The sequence below is a fragment of the Rhamphochromis sp. 'chilingali' genome (assembly GCF_963969265.1).
Source record: "Rhamphochromis sp. 'chilingali' genome assembly, chromosome: 19".
NCBI classification, from domain to species: Eukaryota; Metazoa; Chordata; class Actinopteri; order Cichliformes; family Cichlidae; genus Rhamphochromis; species Rhamphochromis sp. 'chilingali'.
In genome coordinates this window covers 21,280,164-21,288,760 of record NC_137946.1, presented here as the reverse complement: position 1 = coordinate 21,288,760, position 8,597 = coordinate 21,280,164, and positions in this window count along the sequence as shown.

The following is an 8,597-nucleotide window of genomic DNA, read 5'->3' as shown; positions in this document are numbered from 1 at the left end:
TAGCACTAATGCTAGCACATCTTCAAATACTTAGAATAAGTCAGACTACTTTTTTGCAATTTAGTGATTAGAACAAACATAGTCATTTCAGTGGGTGATATGTAATTGATAGGAAGCTACATGAAATCAACACTGTTGAATTCATAATGCATTGTATTCATTATTATTTAATTAGACATCATCATTGGCTTTTCTCTCAAAACTCTTTGGTCTTCATTTGCAATGAAAACACAATGTGGAGAAAAATATTCAAAAATGCTGTAGTAAAATTATGTAGGGGATTCCACTATGATATATTTCCAGAGGCAGCGACCCTATTTATTTTTAAGATTAGGCTTCAGTTTAAAAATAGAGTGTGCTGCCATAGGCCCATGCTGCTAGCAGACCTCCCATGATGCGTCATAACTTTTGCACTGTCCACTTCCTGCTGTGACAAAACAAATTTCCCACGTGTGGGACTAATAAAGGTTATCTTATCTTATGATGCTCTGCATGGCTCTCCTCTTCTCTCTTCCCTGTCACACTTTGTGAATCTTCTCTCTCGTTCTAGCTAGCCTTTCTCTTTGTGACTGCACCCAGCTCTACACATTTCTAATCTGCAGCCTATCTAACAACTCTGTTTGTATGGTTTGTAGCTCCACTATGACTTTTGTTGTCACTCATTCTTCCCTTGACCCCATATAGCTGCACTCCAGTTCTGCAAAAAAATGTCTCCTTCCTTATGCCCCACATAATTGTTCCTTAAAAAGGGAATCACTCTGTTGGGTTTTTCTTTACAATATTCTAAGGGCTTTACTTTACAAACGAGAGTCGCCTAATATTATTAGTAATTACGACCATATAAATAAAACTAAGGCAGCCTGCAGCTACTGAAGAAATGTGGCAAGTTCTCCAAGATGCCCAGATTCTGTGAAAAGTACTTGTGCAAAAAGTTGAGAATATGGAGGTAATTATTTCATTTTTTTCTGTTTATCAAACTTCATCCAACTTATGAATCCTCAAAAGAACCATTGCAGTGCCCTATTATTCACTCCATATGGTGAATTTTACACTTCTTTATCTTTGAAAGCCCAGAGAAGCTTATTTCTACCCTCTCATGTTTATTCTTGTTTTATAAATATGTTACATATTTAATATAGTGTGTCCTTTAATTACCCCTCGAACATCCCTTTATCCATATAACCCACCCTCCTCTGTATCCCTCCTTATGCCTGATCACCAGCATCTTTGAGAGGAGAAATATTTGCGTAAACGTATAGAGCAGGGGTCGGCAACCTGCGGCTCCGGAGCCGCATGCGGCTCTTTAGTCCTTATAGTGCGGCTCCGCGTGGTTTGGGAAAATAAATTAGAAGTATTTAGCTGAAGTGTAATTTATTTATGTTAGTTGTTTTTTAACTTGTAGTTATAAATTGGAAGATTATTGTGATATTGAAATATAAAAATACAAATATATTCTATTATTTTTTCATTGCTCAAAATAAGCGTCACACTCGCGGAAGCCGGTGTATCCGCCGAAACACCGTGCATTTATCGAGACTTTCACCCCCAGGTAGGCCAATTATGGATCTTCGGATCCACATTATGTCAGCAGCTATTCTCCTCCGTGAACTATGTTAAAAACAAACACCGCTCACGCCTCACAGATGACAGCTTACAGTCCTGCATAAAGATAAAAGTGACTTCGTACAGCCCCGATTTGCAGACGCTGTGCGCAGAGGTTCAGGAGCAGACGTTCCATTGTAAACATATCACGGCAGACCCGACGATGTTTCCATGAACATGCTTTTCAGCATCTCTTTATTGACCACTTTTCACACACAGTTGCTGTACGCATACAGCCGGCTTTAGCTTTTCAGCTCACAGCCCGACACATACCAACACAACAGCACAGATAGCACAGACGTTAAGGCGGCGAGGCGTGATTGCGGGTGCCGCTCAGGTGCGCCACACACATTAACCAGGTAAAATACATATTTAGGCAGAATTTTGCAAATATCTATTTTTCATCTTTTAGCAGCATAGTGCTTTTTTTCCAATTATTTTTTAAAAGTCAGGTCAAGGCTCCAAAAACCCAAAGGCAATATAAGGGTGGCGGCTCACAACAGTTTTTGTTTGCTACATGGATCATTTTAGTTTAGCTGGGTGTCTTTTGTGAGATTATTCTGTTATCATATGTTACCTTATATCTGTAATTGAAGTAGTTGAATTAGGATACTGCTGTAGGTCATATTATACTCCTTAGTATAGAGTGTGTGATCAGTATATAGTTTTAGTTTGCATTATACTTCTGACTTAAAAGAGTGTGAAAATCATTAGATCTATTGGATTGACCTGTATTATTCGACACTGTTGAATGTGTTACATGGTTTCTTGACATTTCATACTGCTGAATCATGAAGAGAGTGTTGGGTGCAGAGGACCTTGTGCCGATAATAGAAGAGACAGACCACAATCCATACCCCCACCTTTACAGAGAGCAGAAAGACAGGGAGCCGAGGTCATAAGTTAGGCGCCGTAACAGAGAAAGAATGTGAATGTTTAGGCTTTTACGACTAGGTGGGGGCCACTAAAGGCTATAAGAGCTTGAGTAACCCTCTACCAGTTTGAGATTTGCTGTGACCCCCTTCATGCATGTCTCCCCATCATGATGGCTTATGCTCATAAAGTGTTGGATTGTATGGAAATAAAGGATTGTTGATTGAGCATTTATACACCGAGTATTGTCCTTCCTTCAGCCCAAAGAGTCAAAGAATTGGGAGATTTTAACAACTTGGTGCCGTGACCCGGATCTTTGGTGTGCTGAGGAGGGGCAGATTTGGCCTGTGGTGAGATTGTGGGGCGAGGCGAACAGAGGACCGGTCCAGATATAAAAAGGTAAGCACAGCCTGTTGTATTATAAATACCAAATGTGCATATTGGGCTTTCCAAATTAATCTGTTCGCTGAGTTACACGTATTTTCACATTAAATTGTCGGTGTCTGGTTTTTGGCACGAGATACTAACATCATAAGTTGAGGCTAAATTCCAGTGTGTCATAGGAACTGGCTCTAGCAAGACACTAAAAACATTCTACGTTGAGACTAGAGTTGCAGCCCACGTTACCCTCCGCATTTAACTTTGTCTATGATTGGCTTCTGTTGCAAGAAATGGGGAAAACTTCTAAAACGCGGCCAAAGTTTAGCATATGAAATAGAGGTGAAATGGAGTCTGGCTTGTGGTGCGCTTGCATTTTCAAAGGTGAGCTCAGAGGTTTCTGTGTGTGTTTCTGCATGTGAGACGCGCTCTCTGTGTGTTTCATTGTGTGAAATATGAACATGGTGACAGTGACGGTTGATGTGTGAATGGGAGGACACTAGAGCAAAGACACATTTTAGGATCAAAGGTTGATGTCTAGCGGGCCTCGTGGATTAGTTCCGGGAGTGGTTTCCCAACCGGTAGATCGGACGCGGCCCGGAGGTAACTAGGGTAGCAACCTTGGGAGTGGAACCCCTAAAGAGCTTGTTCATGGTGTGGCAGCCCCCCTGTCTGTGGACGCACCGGCCGGTCCAGCGGCGTCTGGTTAGCCAAGGTGGTGACTTGAGAACTGAGGACTCCCGCATAGCTACAGAATAAAACTGAAACCGCTGTGTAATCACGGGTTTACATTTATTCTGGACTAGAGCAAGACACATTTTGCGAACAAAGGTTGAGTTCTAGTTGAGTTGAGTCTGAACATCAAACAATGGTTTTTGAGTCTGAACATCAAACAATGGTTTTATGAACATTTTATGACTTTGTTTGTGTGTTTAATAATTTAGGTATGGTAAAACTTATAATGTGTTAGACTTAGAAATGGTTCATTAATTTTTGATTTCTTTTACTAAATATACACACATTGCAAATGTGCTCATAATGGGTTGGCACTCAATCTTTTGAAGGTCGTAAGCTTCGTTTGGCGTTATTGTCCGGATGGATATATTGTAGGTATTGACTTTGAGTGCAGAGGGGTAAATGCAAACACACTTACACACATAGATTATGATTAGAATAAGTCCCTGGGTCAGAGAGTCCTGAACATGAGATTCTAAACCAACTTTGAATCACTAGAGGAACAATGGATAACAACATTAGATTATCAAGGCTAGGGAGAGAGGATTAAAGATTAAAAGAATTGGGAGATTTTAACACTTTCCTTTTGTTATATTTCTTTAAGAGTTCAAAATGTGTTAATTACATAAATAAAATGTAATTTTCTCTGTAGCACTTCAAGGATTTCTTTTTTTGTGTGTGTGTCCCGTTTGGATCTTTAGCCATCAGAATTGTCGTCTTAAGGCCAAGAAAGATGCCAAGCGGATTTATTTTACCAAGTGGATCATCATGGCCTTGCCATATTGGTCCATTTGATTGACCTTTATTATAATTATGTATTTATTTTACAAACGGGACAGACATGACTGGGGGATAGGACAGGCAGAAAGAATGAAAGAAAGAGAGGGAGAGAGAAAACCAGAGGGGAGAAGAGATGGTGAGAAAGGGGGGAAGAAAGAAAGAAAAACAAACAAAACACCTGGATCACCTGTATGGAGAAAAAAAAAACAGAAGCGAAAGCAAACAAAAAAAAGAGCAACATAATAAATACAGCACCATCACAATAAACTATCTAGCAGTAGATAACAGTAGATACTAAATATTAAACGATATTGTGCGGCACGCAAGATAGACAGCGTACAATGTGCTTTGAGGCAGCAGCCAAGAAAGGTGTAGTCCGCGTCTGTGAACACCCGTGTGTACACCTGTGTGCACACCTGTGTGGATCAGCATGCTTGTATTCCAAAGGTTTCTCCATGTAACGATCTGCTAGGGAGTGTGGGGAGCCATAGCTCCGTCCCCCAGGGCATGAAGCAGGTATGGAGGAGATCCAGGCCCCAGATATCCAGAGGTCCTAGAGTACGAGGACCCGAGGAGGACCACCAAAAGGGGGGGGGACCGTGCCACCCTCCTGGTAAGAGCTGAGTAGAGCCCCAAACGAGAGGTCACCCAGCAGCTACGGAGCAGAGGCCAGAGGGGGTTGCAGTGGCGTGCCCGCTGTGCCAGCTGTGCCAGAGAGGACCGAGCTTCAGGCCCAGAGGCTAGAGGCCTGAGGGCACCACACCCCCTGGAAGGGGCCCAGCCGGGCCACAGGCGCCAGGCCCCGCCAATCGGCCACCAGGAGTGAGCCGGTACATACATGAGCTCCCAGCCCCAGACGACAAGGGCCACCAACACACCAACGTCTGAGGGCAACAGCCACCGGCGGGGAATGTGGTGAGGGTAGATAGGCCTCCGTACTTTGGAGGGCCTGAGATGTACCCAGAGAGGTTGAGTCTAAGACCCAACCTGACATATAGACACAGACGAACAGGCGCACGCGGACACAAACGTGCATTCCCACCCCATATGCACAACCAAATACTCGGCACTCACCCAACGTGTAGACAGACACAAATAGACACTGCACAGACAGTCACACTCCCCAAACATACTCTACATCCCAGGTCCAGGTACCCCCGTCCCCAGAGGGGCAAGCCGCACCTAGACCCAGGAGATGTAACCCTTCTCTCTGGGGTGGAGGCAAGCGGACCACCTCCTTATCTGCAGTAGCAGGGAGGCCCCGCATCCCAGACCCCAATCTGACGGCCAGCACCTCCTCCCAGCCCCCTAGCCCTGACGGCTAACAGAGCCGGGGTGAGTGAAGACCCCAAACCTCCCTTCGCCCGCTCATATGTAGTGTTGCTGTGTGCTGTTCTAAAGTGCATTTAAAACGCAGGAGAGCATGGTTCCTGCTTCCTCTCAGAGAGCAGCACGGCTCCTCCCGAAAACCCTTAGTATCTAAATGCATTTAAAATTGAGGGTAGGGCACCAGCGCCAGAGGTGGGTTGGAATACACCGACCATCCTCTGGATGCTGTAAAATGTGCCCACCCCCAAGGCCCTATATGTATGTGTTATGTGAGAGTGTGAGTAATGTGGATGTCTAGGTTGCAGAATAAAATTGAGGCACAGGCGGCCAGAAGGGGACAGAGGGGGAGTGCCTCCCCTGCACCCTGGTGACATACCTGCACCCCAAGCCCTGCGTATGTGGGTGGTAGAGCAGGAATAGGGAGGCAGCTGAGGATGGGGAGGGAAGAAAGGGAGGGGCAAGCGGCCCCTCCCTGGGGCCAGCTCCCCCTCTGACCCCAGTAGGCACCCCCACACTCTGGAACCCACCAGGGCAAGGGGGCCCAGGCCCATCCGGACCGGAGCCCGCAGCAGCCGCACCGCCCAGCCCCACAGAATCCGGGGCAGCCCACCCGACTCCACCCCAGCGAAAACTGCACCCACCCCATCATCCAATCATCTCCCAAACTACACAAGACAATAGACACCCAGGTTGAGTTCATTCTCTACCTCTCCTTTATCTCTCCCACACCTGCAGAGTGAGCTCCTGTAGAGAGGAGACCACCTGTAAAGATATAACAACCTCCCCACCAGTTAGAGAGCCCCTTAGTTGGGCCAATGCACCAGAGGTCCCCTGCACTGGGGCTGAGCCCCCCTGCACCCACCCGCCCACAGCTCCGGCGACACAACAGCCAGGACTCAAGCCCCCAAGGCCCAGCCAGCACCCCAGACCGGGGGTGGAGCACTCTCAGACCCCCAAGCCTCCACGCCCGTCCCGGACCCACCCAGGGGCAGCCAGGCTACCAGGCCAGTAACCAACGTCCTCCAGCACAAACCCTCCCCCATCTCCGCTGTACGCAGCCACAAGGAAAACACCATCTAAGAGCCACCAGAGCCCCTAACAGGTCATGGCCACATCCCCCGGGTTAGGCCCTCCAGGGAAAACGTCCCTAGGGATTCCCCAGACGCCCTAAGGCCGTCCCTACCCCCATATCAACCACAATAGCAAAGGCAGGACCAAACCATGACCCCCCACCCCCACTAGGTGATGAAGCCGATCAAAGGAGCCCAAAGGGATTGATCAAATGTGATGGCAGAGGCTGTATCAAGACTAATGTGATCTATTAGATGGTTTTTATATTGGTTAGAATTAAGATTATTTTTATTTCTCCAGTTAATGAGAATCATTTTCTTGGCAATGCATATGGCCGTAAAAACAACGTGGGCTGTGTTTATTTCTGCAGTGACCTCATCCAAGTTGCCCAGCAAGCATACTAAAGGGGAGGCTGGAATGTTACATTTCAGACACTTTGATAAGTCTTCACATATCTCACGCCAAAATTTCTGAACTGGTGGACAGAACCAAAGAGCGTGGATGTAATTGTCCGGTGTATTTGCTGTGCAGTGTGAGCAGTTGTTGGAAGGCGTATAGCCCATCTTGAACATCCTATGACCAGTATAGTGCACTCTGTGTAATATTTTGTATTGTATTAATTGCAAACTGGGATTTCTGATGCATTGAAAGGTTTTTAAGCATATCTGAGACCAAAGGTTTGGGTCTAAGCTGATCGATAAATCTGCTTCCCATTTTGCAATAGGAAGGGATATTGATTCATCTATTTTAGAGAGTGTTCTGTATATTTTAGACAATAATTTGGGGGGTTTTAGACTAAAAAATTGTACCACACTTGGTGGTGTTTGTAATTCAGCTTCACTGGGATTAAATTTCTTTTTTACTATGGATTTAATTTGTTGATATTCCAAAAATCGTTTCTTGTTGATCCCATATTGTGTAACTAGTCTGTCAAATGAAATAAAGTCTGTTCCTTCCAATATATGTTCCAAGTATTTAATTCCTTTGCAACTCCAATTTGGAAAGTTTATCATATTATTGTTTTGTAATATGTCCGGATTGTTCCAGATAGGTGTACATTTGCATGGGATTAATGAAGACTGTCATTCTCAAGGATTTCATAAGCAACACACCTTAGTTGTTCACACAAAGCATAAAGGTAAAAAACAATATATACAGTGTTATCTTCATTTTAGATGTCAAAAAGTATTTGCGGCTCCCAGTGTTTTCGTTTGCGTGGAAACCGAGTCCAAATGGCTCTTTGGATGTGAAAGGTTGCTGACCCCTCGTATAGTGACTTGTGGTTTTCTCTCATGCATGATAAAAGTCTTCCACAGTCATATTGCACTTGTAGTATGTGTAATATCTCGTTCCTTTTCTTGCCTTGTCCCCAAGGGGAGCTTGTTTTAAAAATAACAAGATGAATGGGGGTTTTCCATATTGTAAGTCATTTCTTTACTAACTGTACCAATACAACCATTCCTTTTGTGATTATGCTTTGTTGACATTCAGTTTTATTTACATATTGATTAAGCAATACTGTAAAATGAAATCTTGTGTTTTATACGTCAATCTACACGAGGAAAAAAAACTTTGCTAAGGTGTTACTCAGACATTTTTCATGTCTCGCCCAACAAAATAGAGTAGCTATGGGTTGACACCTCAATTACGTGCTCATTGTAGTTTATAAGAGGGTCACAGCTGGCTCTTTTTAATTTGTTTCAGAGGGCTCCATCACGGTGTGGTGTTGTTGCCGTAAATCAGCAATCCTCTAAATGTCAGTTTTGCCACATTGGATTCATTTCTTACCCTCTGCAGGTTAACATGAATACGGATATACATTCTTAGTT